Source organism: Mus caroli, unplaced genomic scaffold, assembly GCF_978045245.1.
Source record: "Mus caroli unplaced genomic scaffold, Mus_caroli_1 scaffold_10, whole genome shotgun sequence".
Lineage (NCBI taxonomy): Eukaryota > Metazoa > Chordata > Mammalia > Rodentia > Muridae > Mus > Mus caroli.
This window is the reverse complement of record NW_028227265.1, coordinates 81,404,557-81,432,537: the sequence shown is the minus strand read 5'-3', so window position 1 is coordinate 81,432,537 and position 27,981 is coordinate 81,404,557. Positions and strand designations below refer to the sequence as shown.

The following is a 27,981-nucleotide window of genomic DNA, read 5'->3' as shown; positions in this document are numbered from 1 at the left end:
TTCCCTGGTGCGGATCGCGGGAGAGCCCAATCACAGGGCGAGCTGGACCTGGCTGTGATCATTTATAATCCTTGACTCCTCCGCTCCTCCACTTGTCAAGATGACAGGTACTTTATTTCTTCTTCTTTATTCAAAAAATGAGATTCCCGGTTTTCTGCCTTTTTTCGCTGTCAAATGGGATTTGCCGGACTGAACCACGTCCACACCGCCGCCCCTCCCTCCCATCCCTCCTCCCAGCCACGCCGGGTACGAGGAAAGCACCGAGGCTCCCATGCTGTGACCAATCAGTGTATCTACTACTCTCGCCGTGATTTAGGGGTCATCCATGAATAACACTTCAAGCTGATGAATGGCTCTTGCCGGCTTTCGGCTCTGATGAGGGGTCTGCCGGCCGCTGATTGCAAACACTAATGAACTTACAGCTCCATTTGAAATTCACACGCACCAACAAAGTGAAGGGGTACGTGCATGGGAGTCTGTCCTTTTCTTTTCTGGGTGACCGGGGAAGAAGACCTGGGGGAAGGGGCGGGTAATTGCCTTGGATTTAAGTGGAAACACTTCTCGGTGTGATCAAACCTCTAACCTTCTTAGAAAACTACTTTTCTTGATCTTCCATAGGGTAGGCATTTCGGGTCAGCTGAGTCACCCGAGGTGGTGGGAGAGCAAGACACTGCCTGGGAAGATGGATTCCTAGACAGAAGGGTGTAATTAAGGATTGCCACCCCCGGTAGGCGGCCCGCCCTTGACGGGGCCTCTGAAAATGACCTGCGTCTTTCCTTCTGGAAGTGTCCTCTTGTCGGGGACGAAAAGCGCAAATGACCTTCGGACTCCGGCAGGGGAGGGCTGCACTGAACACTTAGACTTCCTCCCAGGTCCCAGCTCTGTCCTGTTTAGAACAAGTGTCCGCCCCCAGATTCAAGTAGCTGGACCTCCAACCAGTAGCCACTGTCAGGGGCACACTCAACAAACCTAAAGCCCACCACCACCAGCCCCATCCCCGATCTGTTTCTCCTTTCTTCCCTCAGATTATTAGCAGCACAACACCGCCCCTGCCACACTCCCTTGGCAGTGGGAGCCGAAACAACTTTACCTCCCTAAGGACACTGCCACTTTGTAAGTTTCTGCCAAAACTCTACTCCAGGAAGCTCCAGCCCCGGGCCCCGCCCCCGCCCCCACCCTCACCCCTAGCTGCGGAAAGCCCACCCCGGGAGCCATTTTTCACTGCCCAAAAGCTCCTGCCCTTCGAGTTTTGGAACTCCAAACTTAGAACCTTTACAGAATCGCGCTCTGGCTTCCTGCCTCCCGCCAGCTCCAGGCTTCTTTCTGTCCGCGGGAGGCATTGGGTCCAACGCCCTGGAGAGAACCACTGCACCAATGAGAGTCTAGCTCCTCGAGGAGCGCCTAGGCATTCCCTGAGACCAGCCTGGAGCCGCCAGGAGCAGTGGAGAGTCCCCAGGCCTGCCCTGAACTACTGCCTGCCAACCTACCGGTCTCAGCCAAGCCCTTGGGTCCCACCTCCACTGCGAATTTCAGCACAGAGGACTCCACCAATCAGTACCTAACTTGTCTTGGCTGGAATCGAAGACATCTGTATTTTTAACTGCGTTCACAAGAACAAATTTATCAGTCAGGCAAACATAGAAAAGCCTGGACTTTTCTGATCCCACCCCCCCCCCCCCGCCCGCCCCGCAAAGTTTAGCATGGAATTGACAAAGAGTCAGAAAACTCAAATTAGTGCATCCATGCCCATGGTTCCAGTTCCCAAAGATGCTAAGCCTCTGAGTGCACCTCTGGGCTTTGCAAAACCTTGGCAGTAAGTGAATCTGACCCGGTTCCACCAGCATTAGTGACCCAAAGACCCACTGGCACATCTTTCTGGGATAATCTAGAGTTGCCCTAGGTTGGTACAGCCTCTTTCCTGCCACATGAATTTCACACTTCAGAAAGACTAAGGTGGCAGAGTCAGCTGACTAACCCCTTCCTCTCTTCATTATCATAAGAAGTACGCCAGACATTACAAGAAAATCAAGTAACCCCCCTTGACCTGATCATAAGTAAAATCTGAGGACATTTTATAAATCACCTTATAGCTCAGCTCCCCCCACTCCACACACAAAAATTTGTGAGTGTAACTTAGAATTGTCCAAGAAGCAAAACCCCTTCCTTGCTCTTTCCTGTGCTGATATCTAGAGGACACAATAAAGACACACTATACCAACCCCAAAGATGCCAGAACCGAGTAGTTGTGTGCAGGGAGAGATAGGGAGGGGCGCTGTTTACCTCAGCTCTTCCCTAAATTCCTCATTATGGCTAACACTGCTGATAAATGAAGAAAGGAATTGCAGAAGTCATATAATGGAGAAATAGTAGCAAATTTTGGAATCTGTCTCCAGCCCACATTCCAGTTAAGTGATGTTTAACGTTTTCCACTAAATATTGCTGAAACTTCATGTTAATGGACACACACACACACACACACACACCTCTAGAACACATCACTTATGCTTTCACTCTCTTTGCTTAGTGCCAGGTTTTGCTGGTGGACAAAGCATGCTGGTGTGTCTGGTCAGCATCTATCAGCTTCTGCAAGGCTCAGCCTGTAAGTAAGGCAAGGCAGCCAGGGTGTGTGCATGCAGCTTGATTCCCTCTCCTCTCCTCTTCTCTCCTCCCCTCCCCTCCCTCCTCTTCCTTTCTTACTGCTCCTCTCTCCCTTCTCCTCCCCGCCTCCTCTCTCAGAGGTCCCATCATTTGAACCCCTTAAGAAATGTTGATGGGCAAAACCCAACTGTCCAGGCTTTGTGCTCCCAGAGCCTTCCTGGAAAGCAGCGAACCTGCTTGATGTATAACCATTCCAACTTTTGCCTTGTGGCTGCGCTGCTGTCAGGGGAGGGGAAAGATGGTGAATTGCTCACTTTGGCAGTAATAAAGCCTGGACTAGCAGAAGAAATGCAAGTATTTGCTGCCTGGTTTTGGCCTGCACTGCAAACTGCCCAGGGTGGCTGGAGACTATGTAGTCTTAGCAATGCTGATCTGGTCTATTCGTGGGCTAATGACAAGGAAGAGGCTGTATTGTAGCTCCTTCCCCTAGCCTCCTCTGTCGCCCTGTCCTTAACAAGCATTTAAAGGTGACTAGAACCTTCAGATTCCCTTTGGGGTTAGGAAGGGCACACCTGGGCTATATGAAGTCAGAGCAGAGAGGCCTCTGCTCTGATATTCCAACTCCCCTCATGCCAACCTCAGCCATGTGTCTTTGGCCATGTAAGGTGGCACTTGCTCTCCACAGAGGCTGTTTTGAAGGCTGTGTGCTTTCTCTTGTCCTGAGATCCAGCCTGTAGCTAAGGGGCTGGGTGGCAGCTGTTCCCACCTCCCTCTGCTGGGGAACAGATGCCACCGAAGCACACTTTCTTTGACTTGGGAGTCTTTCAAGCACACAGAAGGGGAATGCTGAGCCATGCAGGGGTAGGGTTCTCTCTCGGGAGAAGTGAAGACGGAACTCTAGTTTGAAGGTGTTCTCTGAACTTACTCCTTCTGCTTTAGCCACAAAGACCTGACTGTCAGGCTCAGACTGAGTTTCTGCAGCTCTGTCACCTCTTCCACTACAGGGATTCCAGACACTGAAGAGCTGGCAGACATGACATTGACAGCTATAGTTCAGACACTAGAGCAACCAACTCGTCTTTTGAAAAGCTCAGGTAAGTCAACAATCCATAGACATCCCCAAGGGGTTATGTCTCAACTAGAATAAGGAGCAAGCAGATGGATGGGCCTCCTGGATCTTGTAGAACAAGCTAAAGGCTGGTGGTCCCTGAGACGAGTCTGAGGTCTAGGTACGTGACATCTTCTCTGTAAATCATTTTACAACTAGTCAAGCATGCAGCCTGCAATAACTCACAGCGCTAGAACTTAAACTTGATACACGAGTCTCTCAAGTAGCCATCAAGTGATTATCAGGCTGTTTTTACATACACACACACACACACACACACACACACACACACACAAATAACTTACAAGTAACTTATTTCCTTTGGCAATTGGTCTGGGGGAAACAAAAACATATTCTAATTTGATCAAAGTCATAAAACGAAATGACCGTCGCTAGTAGAAAGTATGCTTCCATTACCTTAATTAAAGCAACTCAGGCTTCCCCCAGTGGCCACAGTTTGGAGCCATGGAATAAGCTGCTGATAGTGGACAACACATCCTTTAAATTGTGTTGCTGAGTGGAGTCAACAGAGCATCCGGTGGCTTTGACCTTTGGTGTGAAATGCAGGTGTGGGGCATGCCCCTAACTGCTGATACAGTTTCTCTAAAGCATCACACAGGATCCCGAGGTCTAGGAAGGGTTTTGTCTACCCAAACCATCTTTTAACATGAAGCACGCTCGATTTTACATTGCCCTTCATACAAGTGCTGGACAGTTGCCCTGTGATTTCACATGGAAAGATGGGATCTATCATGAATAGTTATCAGGGACTACCTTTTAAGCTCATACTTGTTATTAAATGAGTGAGTTATAGTAGGGACTGCATATAGCATATGGGTAATAGTCACTAGGTTAAATTTATCATGCACTAATGACACAAAAGGACAACTTGGTAAAGAAAAATCCATCCTTTAGCTATCTATGTCAGGGTCTGGTTTATGAATTAACTTGTCAATGTTTTTAAGAAAAGTTCAACTCTTTCTCCCCCTCTTAGTGTCTCTAGCTGGGGTAAGCTTAGCCTTGGAATGCCTTGATCTTAAAGCACTGGTTAATACCATTCTCCCTAGCAGGGTTTCCACGGGTTCTCTCTCTCTCTCTCTCTCTCTCTCTCTCTCTCTCTCTCTCTCTCTCTCAAGTGATGGTCTATCCTGTTATCCTGTTTGTTGTTGTTATTGTTTGTTTGGTTTTGTGTGGATTTTTTTCCAGCAGGTGTTACAGTCATAGAGAAATGAAGTTTTTCATCCTTTAACCTACAGGTCCCAGTTCCTGGGCTAGCCTGTAGAACATACTTAGTAAATGTTTGAACTAACGGATAGCTACAAGATTAAAATGGTTTTTTTATTACATTATATGATCCTGACTTTTCTTTTAAAAATTGGTTTGCCATAAAATAAATGTACCCTGAAAAATATATGTATTATGTATTTCTCTAATTCTCTGACAATGTCTCTTTAATGGGACATAGTTATGAACTGCTAGGGAGTCATCTCTGAACTAGTTTGTCTTTCCTTAGAAACATAATTATGAGAAAATATATATAAATATATATAAGCAATATATATTATATGGTCAAATGTATATATATATATATATATATATATATATATATATATATATAAAAGCAAAGGGTAAATTTCATTTTCCTCCCTTGCAGGAAAATGCAGTTTTTACTGAAAATTTGGGGCAAAGGGCATTAGCATTGTAGCAAGGAGATACTCTTAGGTACTTTCTATTTAAAGTGACATTATTATAACACCTTTATTGCCTTTGGACTTCGAATGGTCAGACGTATAAAGCTTATGGTGACTGCTTTGCATTTCTTCAAGACAAGGATTCAGCTGGTATTGGGGAGACAATCTCTGTTTGTTCCTGTCTGCTCAGGACGACTGTTTCTAATTGATCTGGCATGGAATTTAGCTGGCGCTGTGTATGTGGCAACCACAGTACAGAGCCTGTGTGCTTTGTAAAGTGATAACCGTGTGGGCCTCATTGGAAACATTTGAGGATTTTTTCAACATTAACCTGGGTTAAATTGAACTATAAATCCAACTCAAGTCTATACATCCGTTCTGACAGATTCATCATCACTTTGGATAGACTCAACCCATGGTCCTCTCAGATTAATAAAGATGATGGCCGCATATCACACACGCAAAGGGTCTCAGTAATAAAGCACCACCCCATTATATGTTACACTGTTTAAATGCAAATTGCACATATTAAGCAGGTATTTTCTATTGCTATTACTTTCAGCAGAAAAGAAATGGTTTTTTGTTTTTTGATTTTTGATTTTGTTTGTTTGTTTGGTTTTATGGTTTGTTTTTTTTTAATAGTCATCTCTGGGTAAAGAAAAGGGATCTATAGGAAAATCTGTCTCCTCTTAGACCATGTCCAAGTTCACTCTGCTAGCCTCAAGAAGATTTAATTAAGCCAGCTCAGCTGAGCTAGAAAGCAAAGTGACTGGAAGTTACTGCTTATGGAAACATATTCAGGACATATGCAAAATAATGTATTTACTATTCTTCATTTGGGGATTTGAGCCACCAGGAAGGTTAAAAAGAAAAATTGCAACATAATTCTGTATCCTCCTCCTCCAGTTTCTGAATATCAAATTTTGGCGCTGACACTTTGTTACAGATAATAGTACTAAGTTCTGGATGTTGACGGCCCTTCCCTTGCTGCTTTAAATTGCCTTGAAAAAGATACAGTTTCTTTAATTAAAAAAGCTGCACAGAACTAATCCCTCTAGCTGAAAAAAGAAAAGTTTTAAGCAATCTTTTCTGCTCCGAGAGAGAAAGGCAGACAATACCATAACAGATCAGAACCATAAGCTATAGTGTGCAGCCAGGGGCACAGCAGGGAACTGAATACCGCTCCGGCTGTGTCATTTTTTAATCCCCCATCCCAGTTTTCCCCGTCTGACCTCATGCTGAGATGAAGTTATCAGAGAAGACAGCTTTCCTCTCACCAATGAATCCAACCCTGGATCTGTATTATCCTCAGCAGATCAAAACACCGCTTTCATCAAATAGCATTATCTGCATAAAAGGCATGCAATTGCCCGATAATTTCACCCAAACTACACTATTCATTTAAAGGACAAGAAGAGAAATTAATTCATTCCTTTTGGGAGGTGGCCGAGAAAAGTGAGACTCCGGGAGAGGCAGAGGCTGGAAAAGCTAACTTATCCTTTTTGCTCATGGGAACTTTTCTGTTTTTAACACAAAATCCCAAGAAGGGGTCCATTTCAAAGTTCCCCCCACTCCCGTGCATGAAGATTAATTGTTGGAGCAATTTGGTGCAGTTTGAGCTACAAAAGTGTAAGCTGTGTAGAGAACCGTCAGTGGGAAATTACAAAGCTCGCTGATGTCATTAGCCATGCTTCTGTGGACCCCAATAAAACATCATATCTAGTAAAACTGAGAGAGCATAAGAATTAGCTGGACAAGTGGATGAAGTTTAACACAGTCTCATACTGGGATGGGAGCTCCCTTGCTGGAAGAACTCTCTGGAAGTTCGGAGAAGCTTGGATTTCTGCAGAAGGGAGTCAAACATGAACAACTTTGATTTGATACTTAGAAGAACTTTTTTTTAAAAAAAAAGCCCTTAAAAGCATACTTCTTTAATTAAAAAAAAATTACTAACACTTTCTTCAGCTTTTATTTCCTAGTTTAAACTGCATCATTTTCAGGCAGTGGTGGGGCATGCCTTTAATCCCAGCACTTGGGAGGCAGAGGCAGGTGGATTTCTGAGTTCAAGGCCAGCCTGGTCTATAGAGTGAGTTCCAGGACAGCCAGGGCTACACAGAGAAACCCTGTCTTGAAACCAAGCCCCCCACCCCCAAAATAAACAACCACTGTGCATAATTTTCATCTTGGGTCATGTAAGGTGCTATACTCAACTCCCTTAGTTGAGGATCCTAACTCTTGAGTGACATCAGTTATTCCTTTCAAGATATCATGAGGCGTTAGAGCAGTCAGATAAAGCCAGCAGTGTCAAGTACATGGAATTACAAAGATGCACTAAAACCATGGGCGTGGGTGACCTAGAATGTGTACATTAATATCCTAAGAATATTACTCACCATAATTTTAGTGACTTAGCTTGAGATTTAAGTCTTTGGTTTAGCCTTCCCAGAATTGCCTGTGGAAACTTGATACATCAAGAAATTCAGCCTATTCCTCCCCCCACCCCCATCTCTCAGACAACATCCACACACACAAAATGTTTAGGACCAACAGTTGAAACTGCTTGCAACAAGAACCACATAAACGTGCATCAGCATATCACACCGGAGCCTACGAATGGTCCCGACTATTCCCAAGACAGGTATGGGAGCACAAATTTCTCTTTTGAAGGAAAGAGAGGTTTTAGTAGCAATTAATCAGAGTAAAATATTTGTCAGCAGTGGCATTTTAATTACGCATATGTATTCAATAAAACACATAAACGGAATTAATAAATAGGTTATTTTTCCACACACCAGTTCCCTGAAGCTACAACTTAATACTGAACCCTTCTGAGGCTAAATGTCTATGTAGCTGTACGGTCTGCTGAGAAGCAGGGTTCAAACTCATGTTTCCAAAACGCAGCTTCATGACATACTAATTATCTGAAATTTAATGTGATTAAGCATTAAACGATGGTATTTCCTTGAATTTAATGACAGTCCTATTTTCATGTCAAATTTGATTATAAGAACCAGTGTTCAGAGCGAACTGTTTAAAATCCCAAATCATTAACAGATCATTTAGGATTTTGTCTCAGATCAGAGAACTTCTTGTCTGTGAAAAATCAACTGCAGACGGACGTCTACGAGGAGAGGTGACTTCTACATTTTACCTATGGATGGTTGTGGATGGCTGATCTTAGAAGTTACAGTTTCATCTGGAGATGCCTGGGGGGAGGTGTTCCTGCCACTGCCACTTTTAAGATACATATTCATGATACACTCCAGCCCTGTGCATCGTCTCCAGTATATCATGGACCATTAGATCCATCTGAAATGGGAGCAAAAGGCAAACAACCTCCTTAAGATTTTATTAGACAATGCAAATACAACGGTGATCCGAAGGTTTACTCCTCCTTCTCCTCCTCCTCCCCCTTCTTCACTTTCAGTCCAAAGTTTCATTTCTTTGATACATAATCGATTTCTCTTAGAAATCAGACCTGGATCACCCAAATAGCCCAATTTCAGTCATAGGATTCTGCAACTAAGAAGGCCGGGAAGGTCATGGAGTTGGTCCTTTGTGAGGGAGATATCGGAAGCATCCCTTCTCTCTGAGGAAAAGCTTTTTAAAAACTACTTTCAAAAATTATATTTACTTGCATGTTAGAGGTGGGCAAAGGACAGAGCTTCCATGACTCCATTCCCACCTTATATCACATGTGACCAGGAGTCATCAGGCTTATGACCTGCCAAGCCATCTCGCTGGTCCCGTAAAGACACTAAAACTTTGGCTCACTTCTAATATGCTAAAATAAGCTTGATTTGGCCTGCCACATGATAATTTCTGTAACCAAGAATGATGTAGATGAAAGCTCCCAAAGGAAAAACTAACTGCTCTGGCCATGTGACTTGCTACTTCATTTCTCCAATTCAGATACAACTCAGATTTTGTTTGGTTTAGGGGAAAACGTGAGAAGCCAGCCAGGACTTCCCAGAGCAGTATGTAAGAAAGAAAATTCTAACCCAGCCATCAAATCCCTTCTGTATGTATTTAATGCTTTTCTCCTAACCCTAACCTCCACAGATCATTACACACACACACACACACACACACACACACACACACACACACACACACACACACCTATGAAAGAGCAGGATTCACCCTTTTCCCTTTTATCCTTGGATAAGATATCTAGAAGAGGGGGAAAATAGGTCATGAGAAGATTACAAACTAAAAGTCTATAAAAGAGAGAGGATAGATAGATAGATAGATAGATAGATAGATAGATAGATAGATAGATAGATGATAGATAGATAGATAGATAGATAGATAGATAGAGATATGTAGATTTATCCTTATCTACCTCTATCTATCTGTCTGTCTGTCTATCTATCTATCTATCGAGAGACTGAGTGCAAAGAGAAGCGAAAATGAAGAATAAGCTGGCTAGAAGGAAGACTGAGCCTGTGGGACCCCAGGCTTAGCATCCTGTTCTAATGGAGGTGCACATTTCTGCTTTGAGTCTCTTCACACCAGTGAGAGGATGCTGGATCTCATTTCAAGAATTTACCCTGTCATTTGGAAACTGGAATTAAATCAGGCTTGATCCAGGTAATATTTATTTTCAAACATTAATAACCACACTGGATTTATTGAAGTTTTTTTCTTTTGTTTTGTTTTTGACTAAAGTCTCCCTTTCTATCCCATGATTACCCAAATGTAGTCCAGGCTAACTAAGACTTACAACAATGCTCTGGTTTCAGCCTCCAAGTACAGGAGCTTGTAGGCATAAGCCGCCACATCAGGCTATTTCCATCATTTTCAAGATGATAATTTTACAGAAATTTGAAGGTTATATTGATAGCCAATAAGCTTTAGAAATGTGAAACTATTTTAAAGTTCTCTTATATTATTTATTAATAGTATTTGTGTATGTCTGTCTCTCTAGATTGTATGTGTGTGTATATGTGTGTGCATGTATGTGGGCACATGTACATATAGAGATCAAAAGACAGCTTTAGAGTCTGTTCTTCCCTCCCCCATGTTTATGTTGGGTTCCAGGGATTTGAATCAAAATATAAGACTTGCCTCTTTTACTCATTGAATCAACTGGTTGACCCCTACAGCAACTTTTATTTAGATCTATTTTAATTTTTATTAGATTATAATATACTTACATCATTCCTCTTTCCTTTCCTCCCTCCAGCCCCTCAAAATGTACCCTTTCCTCTTTCTCCTCTCTCAAATTCATGTGCTCCCCTTTCCGCTAATAAAGAAATGCAATCTACTCAATCTGTATAATGCTGCTTGTGTATGTATGTTTTCAGGTCTCACCATTTGAGAACTGAACAATCCAGTAGTGTGTTCTTCCCTGGAAGGTATTTTCGGGAGCAATATTTTAAAGTGTAGCCTTTAGAATATCTCATCAGAGTCACCACTTAGGAAAGCTTATATACCATCCTAGGATCTACGTCAATTATCCAGAAGTAGACTCTCCGAGGATGGAACCCATACATGAACAATATTATAAGTCTTCTAGAACATTCTTAATTCTTACACACAGAGAAGATTAAGATCTATCGTCCTAGGCTAAATTCCATGGTAAATTAATTGATAGTTTAGCTTCCATCATTCTCCAGATGATAAAAAAAAATAGCTCATTGCAAAGAAATCTACTTTACTTATTCTTCCAGTTGAGGGATTACCCTTTAAGAAACCAAAGCACACAAGAAAAAGAGGGTGAGAAATCCTACTAGAGCAGTGGTTCTCAACCTGTGGGGCCTCGACCCCTTTGAGGCACATGTAGCAGATACTCTGTGTATTATATATTTACATTAGGAAATTTAAAGTTGAGTAGCAATGAAAATAATTTTATTGGTGGGGGAAATTGTGACAGGAGGAACTGTAATATAGGGTCTCAGGGTTAGGAAGGTTGAGAACTAACTGTCCTAGAGAAATCTGAGCTGAAAACTCTGTGCTACTTGAAAATCAGATTTTCAATCCTGCTAAAGTGTAGTAGAATGAGTAGCTGAGGAACTGGGATAGCGTTCTTTTGTTTCCCTTTGCCAGAGCGCTTTCTATATGTTATGCTGACTAGCGTATATCACATAATTCTGTGGTGAAGTTTGTATTAGGACATGCGAAGCTTTGGGGTCAATCTCCAGCATGATAGGTTAAAAAAAGAAAAAGAAAAAAGAAAAATAAGTTTTGCTTATTTTGTTGTTCAATGTCCTGTCTATTATTTAAAATTATAGTGGTTTTAAATGAACTTTTAAATAAATACTAATGTTATTGCAAGCAATTAAAGAAATTTATGGGAGATGGAACGGAAATCAACTCAACAATACGCTTTTCAAAAAATATTTCAGAATAAGACCATCAAAAAATTGAGAAAGGCACCTAGATACCAGGTACTTTTGTGTCACTATCTAATGCTCAGGTGACACTCAGCAACACAGCTATGTTCCTACTGAGGGCCATTGGTTTTTCTTTTTAAACACAAGGCATCATTATTACACATCCCATCATTAATTCCCTTTATCATTACATCCTTCTGTATCATGTGACTTCAACAAGAAGCATTAGCACTTATGGCTATGATCCTACTTCTCCATATTCTGTGAATGTAAAGGGTTTTATTATGAGTAACGAAGAAAGTACGCAGATAAATCTTTCTGATTTGTCACTAGTACCCTGCCACACCCTACCGAATCCCATGTCACCCCTCCTCCTCCTAATCACATTTCTAACATGAATTTGTGTTAAACAGATAGAGATGATTGGCAGGTGGATAACAGATGATCAATAGAGCATACCATACATTATCTCAAACAAATCATCACAAATATCTCCCCACACAGTTATTAATATCTTCTCCATCTTAAATTGAGAACACTGAAGGGTGAAGCATTTGTCCAATGTCAGTTGAACCAGGCCAAGTATCTTTGTTTTCAAAGCTCAAACACATAAACACTAATGACTATCTCCTGGTAAAACAGAATTTGTTCTAATGATTACTTCATTTATGCACAAATAGATTCATCAGCTGAAGTGCAAACTAGAGTTTAATGAGGGAGAAATGCTTTTTCTTTCACAGTACTTGAGACTGACACCTTGGCCCCATGTGCACTGGGCAAGAGCTTCACCACTGAGCTATATTTGCAGCCCAGACCCACACACAAAAAAACCCCTGCCTTTTGGGGTTGTTGTTGTTGTTGTGTGCTCTGTGTTTGAAGCTATAACTTCAAATAATTGAGCGTGACAAAACGTCAGTTCCCACTGTGCCATAGCACACTTATCCGTTTTTATGTGCAACCCAGATTTAGAATAAAATTGCCCAAATATAACACATTTTTAGATCCCTTTATCTGTTGCTCTAAAATCATTGTCTCTCTCAGTTAAAGTTACCCTGGCTCTCAGGTTCCACCCAAGAATGAGGATTCGGTCTTTAGCATTGGTCTATGAAGGTAAAAACAAATCGCTAATTTGAAGACTAGCTGTAGATGGGGAGAAAAGAAATATTTGTCCGTCTGGTAAAGAATTTCCAAGAGGGTTGTCACTGTTCCAAAGGTTTTTAGGTTCTAGAATCTGGTCATCTTTTTCAAAGCATCAGGAAAGTTAAGCAGGGTGAATTGCAAGCTTACTGCTACTTGGAATCACAGATCATTAAAAAACTGTCTGTTAGAGGGCACCTTGGGGAGCGAGTGGGGACAGCGATGGTTTCTGTGTGGTAGCAAAGCAATAACGAACTTGTCTAATCACTTTCTGTGAACAACAATAGATCATCCATCGTAGAAGGAAAAATGTGCATCTGTATCGGCCTGTGTGCATTCATTCTTGTGACTTTTAAAGTCTTCCCTTACATTTCCTCTTGTTACTACAGAGTCTTCATAAAGACAGAATTTAACACAAACAACTAAAATCAGAGCAGAAATTAAAACTGATATTTATTTTTGTTTCTTTGGTTGAAACCACATATTAATGATAAGAATCTTAATTTCAAACATGAACATTAAACACATTTTAATTTTAATGGTGACACCATTATTTTGTAAGAGGCAGAATTAGTGTAAAGAAAGGCAGACTCATATTATATTCATAAACAGGAAGAGAAATGATTATGGCTGTGCCTCGCTTTATCCATTTAGGTTTCTCATCTTAACAGATGCATATTAGTGCAGCCCAATGTAGTTTGCTGTGACGTGCAGTGACTGATCAACTGTTAAATGATTGATTATACTGGTCACATTAATTTTACATGTATGGGCATGCCATATGTTCAGGGTTAAGTTGTAGAAAGCAATCCCTTTGTCCGCTCTTCACTTCCTCACCCCCTACCACATGTATATTTTATATTTACATCAACATGGCTCATAGAATAGAGAGTGATAGAAATAATTAAATTCCATTTGGTTTTGCAGGTGGCCTGGTCATAGCTATTTGGTATTGCACATCACTATCTTGTCTAACAAAGGGGGGTACTTAGTCAAATAACAATTTCATTTCATCTTGGGGTTAAAATTGCCACATAAAAAGGACTAGAAAGTCCCCTCTGTAGACTCTCGTCTCAGCTTTTGAAAGCATCCACAGAGATGGTGTTATTAAACTTGAAAGGTTTGCATTTATGAGTAGTATCACCTGGTTTTCTAACCAGTAGTTGTTCTTGCCTTTCAAAGCACCTAGCAAAATCCAAAGTCTCCATTAAGTATTTTAGTCATCGACATAGTACAATGACCAGGTAATATATCGCTACAACCTTGCAACTTTGTCTTAAAGATTTCCTAGTAACAATTGTTCAGGGCTAAAGACAAAGGAGAAGGATGCCTAATTACAAACTTGCTTTTCTTCCTAGACATAGAATGCTCAGACAGGACTGAGTCTCCTCAGTCAACACTGGCATCCTTTGAAGATCCACAAACTGAGTCTCTGACTAAAGAGAGGAGAATTCCAGAAAAGTAGCCTCTTTGGAATTGAAATGAAGTCAGCTAATTCCCAGGTTACGTAAGTGTGTGGCACAGCATCTTGGTGGCTGTGATGATGAACAAATGGTATTCATTGGCTCTAACATGAATTGTGATTTGCATGTGTATAAGTTCAATCCACGTAGTTCTACAAGTGTCTATCAGCTATGGAGTATATTTCTTGTTCTCTTATTTTGTCAGGAATATCATGAGTGGAACTGTCTTCACTTTCAACTGGGAAAATGCCTAGACATATTACTTTAACTCAGTGAAATACTAATTTACAAATGCTGTACTTTCTTTAATTTTTAATGCTTTCTGTATCTTCAAATATAAAATTCTGAATTATATGTTGTTCTTACAGTTATAATATCTGAGACCATGCACTCCCTACATCATATTTAAGGGGAAAAGAAAACCTTGTTTCTCTTAGATTTAAATAAACTACTACACTATAAGGTGAGTCAGTATATGCCTCTGCTTACGTTTGTATTTCTTTGAAATTTTATGATTAGAGTAGAATGTTTGCAATGGCAGTAATATCGGGCTGTAGGTTTGGAAAATACACAGATGCATTGGTGGATCTTAAAATACCTATTCCTACATACACATGTGATAGCACACACACACACACACACACACATACACACACACTCTATTCTTTATTGTTTTCCAGCTCACCTGTAATCTAAGTAAATCAAGCTACAGTTTTTGGTAGTATAAAAGAGATGTTTTTACAGATCGGAGGGTGAACTTTATCTTCTTTGTAAAGTTAACTTTACCTGATACATATTCACACTCTGGGCAACTCAGAAATCTCCTAAACTGATTACATGAGGTGCAATCCTAACCTTTGTATGGGACCACGCTTTGATTTTCCTCTTTTAATTACCCATCCTTAGTACAGACATCTTTTAACTTCTGGGTTTTTTTCCTTGATGGGTGATCTACTATATTTTTTTCCTAACTAGTGGTTTTAATAATATGACCAACAATTTTGTTTACTATATTCCCAAACTTTTTAATCACACACCTTTTCCATTTCTGGTTCTTCACTTTTCCAAATTTTGAAGGATATATCCAGTTTGAACTCTGGCAGGATATAGCTTTGTAAGTAAGGCGTACTTATGTCCATGTTTTCTTGTTCTTTGTATTATATATTATGTACTATAAATAGGTATCCTGAGTGTAGCATACATATTATACTGTAAATATACTTGGTACCTAACTCAAATCTTTTAAACACACAGTTTAGCTACTGCTCACTTTGCTTTTTGACTATGCACACCAGCAGCATTTTTATATGCTGTGTATGACATGAATGCAAAATGAGTCACTACTTATGTACTAGGTGGAGCCTGCTCACTGTCACCTGGGGACATAACCCTTATTCCCTATATTTCCATTTGCTTTGTTGCCAAAGATCTTTTTGGGTGGCCTCAAATTAAAGCATTTTTCTCTCTGGTGACCTACTGTAATTTTTTTTGTAATGTGAATAATTGGAATGACAGAATTAATTTGAGTATGAAAATATGAGGGAAAGGTCTATTACATTTTACTGAAATTAATTGTCAATTTTATGAAACTGGATGGAAAGAGAAAGCCAAATTTTATAATGTCAAATCAAAGTTAATTTCTGGAGTTGATTTCTTAAGTTTCTCAAGGTTTCAACAAAGCGATAGGGATGGAAGGAAAAGTAACATTATCATCTAATGATCTAGAAGGATCATTAATAAAAAAACAAACAGTCTATTCAAGGTACACATTGTACATAAGGATTCCCAAAGTGCTCAGGTTTACTAAATCAGGCTGGATGTTGTACACCCAGGTGTGAATGCCTTACGTTGAAGCATAGAGTAATGTTTCATTCTCTCTCTGTGTATGTGTGTGTGTGTGTGTGTGTGTGTGTGTGTGAGAGAGAGAGAGAGAGAGAGAGAGACAGAGAGAGAGAGAGACAGAGAGAGACATACAGAGACAGAGACAGACAGAGACAGAGACACAGAGAGACACAGAGAGACACAGAGAGATGAGTTATTTGGCTTAAAGCAAAGTTGAATCTCTATACAGAAAAGGGGGCAGTAAAAGCAATTATTAACATTGTTGAAAGCGAGGCAGAAGCATCGAAGCTCAAACCCATATTAACAAGTCCCATATTGACAGCATAGTCACAGAGCATGCTTAGAAACACTGTAGAAACACCCCCCCCCCATCGAAAATGCATAGGCACAGCTTCACTTGATACAGAAATGATTCACCATATAAAACAGGCTTTCTGATTTTATTTCCTTGGATTATATTCAATAGTCTTTTTGAACCAAATGAAAGTAAGCAATGCTTTACTTAGTAAGCAAAGCAATAATGCCACTGGTTTACTGTAAACTAATGAATTACCTTATAAAACTGTTATACTAAACAAATGTATAGTCATTCATACTGTGTGCCACTGGTTCCATAGTCAGCTTAACGTACATACATACATATATAAACGAATTTTCTCATTAAAGCCTCTTAACATCCTAGAAACAGATAAATATTTTCCACCCAAAAACTAATACCAATTTAATAACTTACATTGAATTTGTCATATACATTTTTCTTAATTCACGTTTGGTTTTCTTAGTATCCAAATATGGTCACAGCAAAACATATTTTAGCAGAAGAAAGTTGGCAAAAATCAAAGCCTACCAAAACCCCCACATAAAATACTATAACCGTTCCATTTGAAGTTAATCTCTTACTCTGAGTAGCCTATGTGGCATACTATATAGAACAGATAACATCATTTAAGGCACAATTTCAAAGGCAGAGCTTGCATGGGAAGTTCATTTTTTGAGAAAGTAATTGAGTAAACTTGATTCTGTTCTGGGAGAACAGAGATCCTTTTAAAAGTGTAGTGAGTCAGTTCAGTACGATCTTTTCCTTTATGTTTTATTTAAAATGTTAATGGAGTAAATCCACAATTCACATAATTTATTTTGAAACACTTTTGTTCAGAATAATGCGCTGTAAGAACAGTGATATACAGGCAAAGTCCCTTAAAGAACATGCATCAATTCAGATCCCTTTTGAGGCATATTGCAAATGCCCTCTAACAGGGCAGCGCAACATTACATAAATCATCTTATATGAAAAATTAACATGACATCAAATATTTATAAATATTAATGTGTATGTTAATATAACCAAAGCTGTAACAAACAGTCCTAACCTTGCCAAGTTTCCTAGGACAGGCGCGGCTGATAATGATATCCATTATCTCTGGAGGAACGCACAATTATGAAAGTTGTGTGCAGGCTGCTATGTTCTTAGCTGCTTTTAAATTTATCTATTCATGTCTACCATGCATATAGCATTAACCCTTTGCACATATATTCCTAAGAAACACCAAGGCAATGAGTGTGGATGAATACTTTGAAAGTCATTTTTATTTAATCCCTTACATTGGAAGCCCCCAATTTTTAACGTAACTTCATACATAATTGAAATATAGGGTATCCTACCAATAAATTCTCCTGGGAATGATCTCATTAGCATGTGTTAAATACCACATGTGCATATATATATATATATATATATATATATATATATATATATATATATGTGTGTGTGTGTGTGTGTGTGTGTGTATATATATACACACACAGGTTTATATATATATATACACACACACACACATATATATATATATATAATATGCTATATATAGTATATATACAGGTCCATGGGAACCTGTAGAGAATTCTACAGGTTGCCATGGATGGAGCAAGAAGATAATGATCATGGCCAAAGGCATTTTTGAGCTGAAGATAGTTTGCTTCCCCCAAACAAATCTCACTATGAGTCATCCTGATGCTGTGTGACTAATCTATACCAAACCAGAGTGTTCCATATTAATAAAGTACCTCGCTCGCTTCCCTTCCCAATCAGTCTCGCCAGTGGCTCAAACGCACGGTTCTGGATGTCATTGTAGCTTTCCCTCTTCTGCCATAGATAGCATCCAAGACTCATAGAGGCTGCCATCAAACCACAGAAAGTACCAAGTTCTGTTTTTCTTATACATGCATACCTCTCATTAGTTTAATTCATAAATGAAGTAAGGAACGATTAAAAAAATAGATAATCTACTAAAACAGGGAAGTTGCATGTGAAATACAACAATATGCCGTAAGAAAAATGATATGGTGGTGTTTAAGTCTTTGTCAGCATCTTGTTATGCTTGATTTACTCTGTGATGCAGCTCACTGTCTGTGTGGTGGGAGGGTTAGACTAGGGTAGCGTTAGGCTTAGGGTTCGGTTAGGCTTAGGGTAGGGTTAGGCTTATTATAGGGTTAGGGTTAATGCTAGGGTAGGTTTAGTGTAGGGTTAGGGTTAGGGTAAGGGTTAGTGTTGTGGTAGTATTAAGATTAGCATAGGTTTAGGTTAAGGTTAGGATAGGGCTAGGGTAGGGTTAGCGTATTGTTAGGGTTTGGGTTAGTGTAGGGTTAGGGTAAAGGTTAGAGTTAGGGTATGGTTAGGGCTAGGATGTTGTTAGAGTAGGGTTAGGGCTAGGATTAGACTAAGGGTAAGGCTAGTGTAGGGTTGGTGTTAAGGTTAGTATGAGGTTAGGTTTAATGTTATGGTAGGGGTAGGGTAGAGCTAGGGTTAGGTTTATGATTAGGGTTAGGGCAGGGTTATGGTAGGGGTTGGGTAGAGTACTGTTTGGGTAGCATACTGTTCCAGTTATTATTAGGGATTATGGTTAGGGTTAGCATTAGTGTGTTATTGACCTGGCTCCACAGTAGGAGGAGGGTTGTGATTTTTGGGTTGTCCTGGCTCAGCAACTCTGTTTTATAGAAGACCAGGTACCAAGAGAATCTTCAGTTCACATTCTCAGACAATAGCTGACTGGTAGCAAGTGAATCCATTGGGAGTATATGTGAATGTCAGGGGAGCAGATTTTTGGACTCTGGAGAGACCCTGCTATGTCACTACATCACTAATAGGCAATCTTCCCTGTCCTGAGTGTAGTGGAGAAATGTGGCTTTTGTGTACTTTAAAGGTTTTAATCTACATCTCCAGCATGTAGGATTGATTTGGGGCCACTTTGACTCTGGATAATAATGCTGATTTAACCTACTTTATTCTTTGAATAACTAAATATGGAATGAGTAATGTCTCATACAGTCAAAAATGCCTTCAAATAGCCAATTAGAGACTCATTTTATTGCAAATCTTTAAGACTCTGGTAGACTTTAAATGTGATTTCACCTTAATATACATTTTAGAGCTAATTATTCCAATCAGAGGAGAGATCGATACTTAACTGGCATCATTTTTAATGTGGATCAGGATTCTGAATGGGATACAAAGACAAAATTTGCATGCTAGATGTTACTTTGTTATTTGTTAGGTCCAGATCATTTTTGGCTACATGATGTAGTGTTACCCCATCTCAAAAATAAATACATTTAGATATGATCACCTTGAGGCTTTAATTAACTCCCTGCAATGTCTAAAGTGTCACACAGAGGGAAGGCCACAATCTATGACTCTCTAGGCCCCAAACAATGAGACTCCCATTCATTACCTCTTAGACTTCAGCTTTTAGACTCTTCTTTCTCTTTCACTCCATTCCAGGCAATCAATTTCCTTGTTCTTCCTCCCACATGTTGAGCACGTTTGGTACCAGGCACTGGCCACTCCCCGACCTCTGGGCTGACTCATTTCCTCTCATCACTTTCTCCAAGTCTGCCTTCACATATCTTTTTCTCAATGAGGCTTTACTTGACCACCTCATTTAAAATGACAAATGACCTGTCTGCCACCCAATGGTCCTCCTGATCTCACGTATCCCACTGCATTGTATATTTTTCCATGCTCTTATTGATTTATAACATCACAGATAATTTACCTGTTCATATATACACACATATACATATACCCATTATAGATATACAACCTGTATCTAGATGTATATATTTATGTGGGCTTATTATCCTGTTTTAGTCACCTCCATAAGGGTGGTCTTTGTTATGTCTACCAGTGAATTGCCAACATCCGCGATTGAAGCTGGGACACAGAAACTGTACAATAAATACTTATTGAATGAATCGATTGTGATTGCAGGAGTTAAGGAAGGCAATAAGAATAGAGGAGGCATGAACACACAAGAACTTGGGAAGAGAGGTAAGAACACGATTTTTAAAAATATTTATTACTTAATTTTGACCAGATTGAGAATTTTACCACTGTTTGCTAGTGTCGGAATGAAAATGGAAAGATTCCTTTGAAGGCTTGAATAGGCTAAACTTCCATGGGTCATAGGGAGAGAACAGACTTTACAGCCGCCTAGATTCAGGACCTTAGCATTTCTTTGAGTATCTGGACCTCCTTTAGATGAATCCATTGGTTAAGAAGAGAAATGTATGTGTGTGTGTGTGTGTGTGTGAATCATGTGTGTTCATGTGCTTGTGTGTGTGTGTGTGTGCATGCACGCGTGTGTGTGGGAATAACAACTTACTGGACTCACAAACTGTGCATCTCCAAGTTAGTGTTGCCTCACAGTCTGTAATATGGGGTGTAAGTTGAGTAGGAGCCTTCATTTTGTCATGACAATAAGTAAAAACAAAACAAAACAACAAAAAAAAAAACCTCAGCAAAAAAAAAAAAAAAAAAAAAAAGAACAATTTTTCTTAGACCTATTAAGGAGGTGAAGCCACAGAGAGAAACCGGAAGCCACAGGGAGAAACCAGCTTCCGATTTTTGAAAATCAGACAAGCAAATAGGAAACATCAGAATGCAGAGACGCTGACCCGCCGAATTCTGAGGAAGCAGGCAATGGAGCAACAGCTGAGCTGTGCCTGATGAACTATGGGACTCTCCGAACAGCCAAACATGAACGCTGAGCAGCGCAGGGCACTCAGTCGTGGGGAAAGTCACAGTTTAGTGGGTGGCACCTCCAGGAGCTGTACCAGGTCCTCATGGTAATCACGAAAGAATCATTGCCCCATGCCTTATGCTGAGAGGACAAGGAACTGTTCTGAACTATGCCAGACCCTTGTGTTCTTCTGTGCAAGTTCTGACCTCAGGAGAAACTTTTGTGAAAGGTAAATGTCTTTCTTGGTGTTTTATCAGAGCCATGGCTACTTGGGAAAGGGGAAATATCTTCCACGGCTCTTGCAGCCATCCTCTCCCACTGAGTAAAGGGATGAGGGAAGGAGGGGTCGGGAGGGAGGGATGAGAAGCTCTGGTGAAGTTCACAGGCTGGGACACAGGTTTCCTAAAAGACTGAGACCTAGCCACTGGGTCTAGCTGTGTGGGATTCTCCCCGCTCCTCCTTTACATTGCTAAAGACCTATATGCAGCACTTTCTGTGTACCTAGCATTTCATGTATGCCTTTCAATAAAACCTACATTCCAAATCTGACAGGTATTTTTCACACATCTGAGCACAGACGCACACATTCTTGACAAAAACATTAGCAAGTCAAATCCAATGATGCATCAGAGAAGCACACACCATGACCAGGTGGGACTCATTTTGAGTTACACAAGACTAGTTCAAAGGTGGATTAATACAGCCCAGCACACCAACAAGCTAATAAGCAAAGGTCACGTTGTTATAGCAATAGGTGCACAAAAGATATGTGACAAAGTCCAACCCCCGAAAGGTCACGTTGTTATAGCAATAGGTGCACAAAAGATATGTGACAAAGTCCAACCCCCGATTGTGATTAGAACTTGTCAGTGAAAGGCCAGCTGTGGTGGCACATACCCTTCATCCCTGGACTTGGGAGGTGGAGGTAAGCAAATCTCTGTGAATCCAAGGCCAGCTTAGTCTACATAGCGAGCTCCAGGCTAGCCGGGGCAACACATTGAGAACTTGTCTTTAAAAGAAAAAGAAAAGAAAGGAAAAGAAAAGAAAAGAGAAAAACAGAAAAAGATAAAGAATTGTCACTAAGTTAGAGAATAAAGAGCATATATATATATATATATACATATACATATATAATACATATACACATACATGTGCACATGTACACACACATATATACACACATGTATAACACTATATCACATATTATATAATGATGAGAAACTTGAATCTCTCCAACATCGTACTGCCTCTCAATGCTGCATACTAACAGGGTTCAGGGCAGGGCATCCCAGCTTATGTAACTGGGTAGGAAAAACAAATACAACGTATACTGATAAGGTATAAAGGAACAAAACTATCTTTGACTACAGATGATGAGGTAATTTATACAAAAACAGCTGAAAGTAGCTATAAAACATTTCTCGAAGTAATGCCATTATAAATTATAATAATCTATGTAGGAAATAATGCTAATATACAAAATTGCTTCTATAATGTTTATTGGCAGTTATCAAGTAGAGTTTGAAACTAAAGTATTATCATTTATATTAATTCTTGAAATGGCATTCGCTAAGTTAATACTAATAATAATTAATATTAATATTTAATATGATGTGAAAACTACTTGAATTAATGATGTCAAATAAGAATTAAATAAAGTATTATATATCTAGATATTAGGATTAAGACTTTTATTATGTACATACATTTGTTTGCCTATCTATTTTTATTTATTTATTTATTTATTTAGTGTGTGTGTGTGTGTGTGTGTGTGTGTGTGTGTGCACCCATGCTAAGGGATGAAATCCAGAAGTCAATGTTCATGAGTCAACTCTTTTCACCATGTGGGTTCTAGGGACTCAGGTTCTCAGCTTTGACAGGAAGCACCTTTATCCTCTAACCGCCATCTCACTGACCTAGACTCAGTGATTTGAAAGAACCAGGCTTTCTCATCTTGATCTACAAATCAATGCAACCTCAGCTTAAAGCTCAGCAACATTTATTTATTTTTTTTTTTGGTGGATATCAACAAAATGAACATAATGTTTTTATGGCGAGCAAAGACCTAGAATGGCTAACTCAGCATTCAAGGAGAAGAACCGAGTCCGAGATCTGGCATTACCCAACATCAGGATCTCCTGTAAAGCATCAATAATCAGTGCAATGTGGGGGCTGGTGAAAGAACAGGGTCAGTGGGACTAGGGAGTCCAGAATTAAATCCACGTAACTACATGCTTATCTACAACGAAGTACCAGAGGCATTGAGAAAGACTGTCCCAGTAAATAGACATTCTGTGTAACAGATGAATGTACATAATTAATTCAGAATGGATATAAGAATTATGTGTAAATGCTAACCTATAAAATTTCTAGAAGATAGCACAGGGGAAAATATAAATGATGTTGTCCTTGCTAACGCCTGTGTGTACATCCCTGGTGGTACAGTCTATCCCTTCATCAACAAATATTCCCAACAAAACATTAATATACTGGGATTAATTACTATTTGAAAAACTGACCTACAAAATACAATCTCAAGAGAACAAGAAAGTAAGTTACAACCTCAGAGAAGATATATGTAAAAGATATCTATAAAAATCAATGGCTAGACATATGGGTAAAGAACACCTAAAACTGAGCAGTATCAAAATGAATGCCCCCAAAAGACAAAAATGCTAAAAGTCCATACTAAACAGTCATACATATGCCAAATTATGATATATAGTCCAAGAACACATGTTACCAGATAGTTGCAATTAAAGGAATAACTAAATATCACTATACACCTATTAGAATGGCCGCAGTACAAACCTCTGACAGTATCAATGCTGATGAGAATATGGAGTATCAAAGCCTCTCCCTAATCCAGTTGGGAAGGCCCATTGGAAAATAGTTTGTAAAATCCTTATGAAACTAAGCATACCCTATCACCACATCCAACCATCATTCTTTCTGGTATTTACTTGGATGTGTTGAAAACTTCACACACACACATGCACACACACACTTCCTCAGAGATATTTATTTATAATGGCCTAAATGTAGAAGTGACCATGATACCCTTCAGTTGGCCAATAGAAAACTGGACATGGCACATCATAGGCAATGGAATGCTACTCAGTGGTAAAAAAGAACCCAGACAAAATGTGAATATATGCTACTAACCAAAAGAAGGCAATCTCCAGACTACATACTGTATGGTCCCAACTATATCGCACTCTAGAGAAGCCTGTGTGGCCACAGAAAAGATCACTGGTTGCCACTGGAATAGAAAAGGAAGGGATGGATAGGTGAACATGAAGATTTGGGCGCAGAGTAACTACTGGGGTATGACACTACAGCAATGGATAAATGTCACCTTAGGATACTTTTGTGCACACTTTCTGGTCAAACAAAACGAAATAAACAAAAAAACAAAACCATCCCCTCACCCCCCCTCCAAAATAACCCTCAAAAATAAAAGATGAAGACTGAGGCCTAAGCACAGGCTTCCAATGGTCTCTGTTACATGTGCTCTTGAACTCTACCAAATCTATAATTGTTTTGTAGTAGTGGTTTGGGGAGAGTTTGTGCGTGTATGGTGCTGATGTTATACCAAAGTCTCTACCATTTTATTTCTTATATTTTCTTTCAACTTAAAACTAAAAGTTAATGGTTTAGACGGGGGGTGGGGGGTGGGGGGTGGGGGGTGGAGTGGGGGTGGGTCAGAGATCACAGGCCTCTCCTTTTCTTTTGGTTGACTCTTAGTTTTCTCTTTAGGAATGTGAGCTGTGACAAACCAAGCAGAAGTGTTTCCATCTCAATGGCACCATGAGCTGGAGAAGTCATAGGAAACCAAAGGACTCAAGAGGAGACACTGCTATCAAGAACTCCTGTCCACCGTGCATTGGTGAAAGGAGATGAAGCCATTTTGCCAACCTGAACCTTTTTCCATGGGGCACTATACAGCTTAACCACTGAACTCTGTTGAGCCGTTGAGGGCTCCTAAACAATTTCTTAGCACGGAGTTCCTCTTTTCAGTAAACCCTGCTTCTCACTGAGTACAGAGTCGAAGCAATCCTACAGCACTAACATTTCAATTGTTGCATATGGAGCCCAGTACGTAAAGGACCCCCAAAGAGTGGTTTATAACTGGATTATAGCTGCTCCATACATTTAACTTTCCATGAATAGTTTCTGACGTTTTGAAGACTAAGCACCCCAAGTCATAACTTTTCTATCCAAGCATGTAGGAAAGCAGTCACTGACTGTGTGTTTCTTCACTGACGAGAATACAAACATCGATGAGACTGTTAGCACCCATGGTATCTGAGGGAGAACTTACAGAATTTGTTCACCTATGTTACATATAAGACAATAGATTGTATATACAAATATAGAAAACATTTCACTTGTGTGTATGTGCACTATATGTATTTTGAGTGCAGATCAAGTATGTAATAGTCCCACTTATTATTAGTTTCATTTTTTACAATTTCATAACTGTGGCCTAAAAATAGTAGGTGGAAAATTTTAGAAGCAATTCATACATATGTGTTAAATTACACCACATTTTGAGTACAGGGTTAAATTCTCATTCTGTATTGCTTCTTCTTGCCCAAAATATAACTCATTTCTTTAGTCAGTGCATCTGCTCTGTATATCTTGCCTGCTACCTCCATGATCAGAACCATTTTGGAACAGTGTAGGGTCTGTATTCAAATCACCCTGTGATGCTTAGCAATATCTCAGTCACGATACTGAAAACTGAATACGTTAGAGAAAAACTGGCTAGTGTCTTCTTCAAGTGAAATGTAAAAGTCTCCACTTGAGGAGGCTTTTATAGAGCTATCATGTTGTTAAATCATATACTAGGCATGATTCATAAATTAATCTGTTATAGATATGTATGTACAAGAGAAAAGCATGATGCATATAGGGGCTGGTATCATTTGTGATTTCTGATATTCACTGTATTCTTGGAACACAGAATTGTATCCCATTGGCTTTCCCCAACCCTAATGTTGTATGTTTAATGGAGACTTTGTTCCGTGACTATTAATCGAGCTTTGAACTCTACTAAGGAAGCACATACACTTTCCTTACTAAGAAAAGGTTCTCATTTGTTCAATCCATTTACAGATGGAGCTTAATGGTATGGGTATCTGTGGTGTGGCCAAAGAAAAATAAGGCAAGAAGAGGGGGAAAGAGGTTCTGGTTTATTATGGGTGCTATAAGTGGATGTCCAAAATTCCCAATGGGAAAAATGCCCCCAGGCACGCCACTCTTGGCGACTTCTAAAGTTTGTTCTCAGTAACTGCATTCACTCAATACATAATTTTAACAAATCCATTTATGGCTTTGAAATGTGAAGTGTCCAATGAAGAGAAGAAATACTTAAAAGAGGAAAACTGGAAAATATTAAGAGCTGGACGGAGTTACTGAAAAACAGCCAGGTAGTGTGACTTTAGTTAGTATAAAGGGCAAATGTCTGGCCATCTTTCAGTATTTGCAAGAGCTCTACTCATTAAGATGTATAAGGATGGTTTTGAATCATTAGGAAAAGGTGAAGTTATGTGTCTATCTTAGCATATTCTGGGCAAAAAAAATTAAAACAGTTCATTTAGATTGAGTTCCATCAAAATCATTAAAGTGAGTAAGAGTGAATCCTCGTTTTTAAGGCATGCAAATTTCCTTCTCTTTCCCTCTTTCTCCCTCCCTCTCTTTCTCCTCTCTCATCTTTGCTCTATCCTGTCTTCTTTCTCATTCCTGCCCCTCCACATGCATATTGCATTTGTGCATAATACTTATTTGGTGTTTGGTTTTGATGTTACTGGCGAGGTGGACTTATATTTAAGGAAACACTGTTGTAGAACAATTTAAGTACTTGGAAATGATCTTACATTTTCATTTCTCATATATAAAAAATATGCTAGTATATATTCATTATTCATTTAAGTTCGGTCAACTCTCAATTATCTCTGGTAATAGAGAGTAGGGATAAAATGAGCAGGTGAAATCTATTTCTAGTCCCCAAACACAACTTCCAGTCTCTTCCTCCTGCCTTCTTCACTAGAAGCAGAGCTATGTCTCTTTCCCTTTCTTTGTAGACTCCTTTCAACTGTTGAATGACCTTAAGAAAAACAACCCAAGGTAGGGGGGAAAAGCCCAAACACAAGGATGATCTGAAATCCTTTCTAAAATTAAGACAGCAAACATAATCTATAAAAGCTAATTTTTAAAAAGCTGGGCTGCTTTTTCAAACATTGTGTCTGAAACAGTTTGTCACTACCAGAGAAGAGTAGAATGCCCTTCATTAAATGATGCTATTTTTGAAAGGCATTCATCCATTTAGAAGACAGTTTCTTCTCATTGCAAATGTGTTTTAACTTTCAGAATAGCAGTTAGATGTTTAAACATAATAGCTTTATATATTTTATAATTTACAGAGGAGGACAAATAAGTACTGGCTTAATAAAATCATTAACTATAGAATTAAGAACATTTCAAGCATGACCTCCAGACAGCTAGCATCAGGCTAGGTTTCCTAGCTGTTCCTTAACTAGCAATAGTATTGACTTTTTAAAAGTAAGAGTGAATGGAATTTATCCAAGGAAGAATCAATATGAAGCTGAAACTCCAAGGTCTTAACAGCTAATCGTGAAGAACATCACTCAGAGGAGAGATTAATATGGCAATGAACATACAACCAAAAAATGTAAAGGATGAAATAACTGCATAAAACTCATATACCCTAATCTGTGTACAGCTTTGACACCTGGCAATTAATAAACACAGGAGAGTGGA

General features: G+C 39.6%; 1 long non-coding RNA gene across 3 annotated transcripts; it reads left to right on the top strand.

Annotated features, from left to right (window-relative positions):
- The first annotated feature begins 22 nt into the window (after positions 1–22).
- LOC115031755 (uncharacterized) lies at positions 23–27,981 on the top strand. 3 transcript variants are annotated; one of them, XR_015048650.1, is made up of 7 exons: positions 23–107; positions 317–460; positions 3,603–3,692; positions 14,231–14,379; positions 14,704–14,798; positions 20,445–20,504; positions 24,955–27,981. It is a non-coding gene; the product is annotated as an uncharacterized LOC115031755 (long non-coding RNA). The 3 variants fall into 3 exon arrangements; XR_003837416.2 differs by lacking the exon at positions 23–107 and having other exon boundaries at positions 261–460; positions 14,231–14,374; XR_003837415.2 differs by lacking the exon at positions 23–107 and having other exon boundaries at positions 261–460.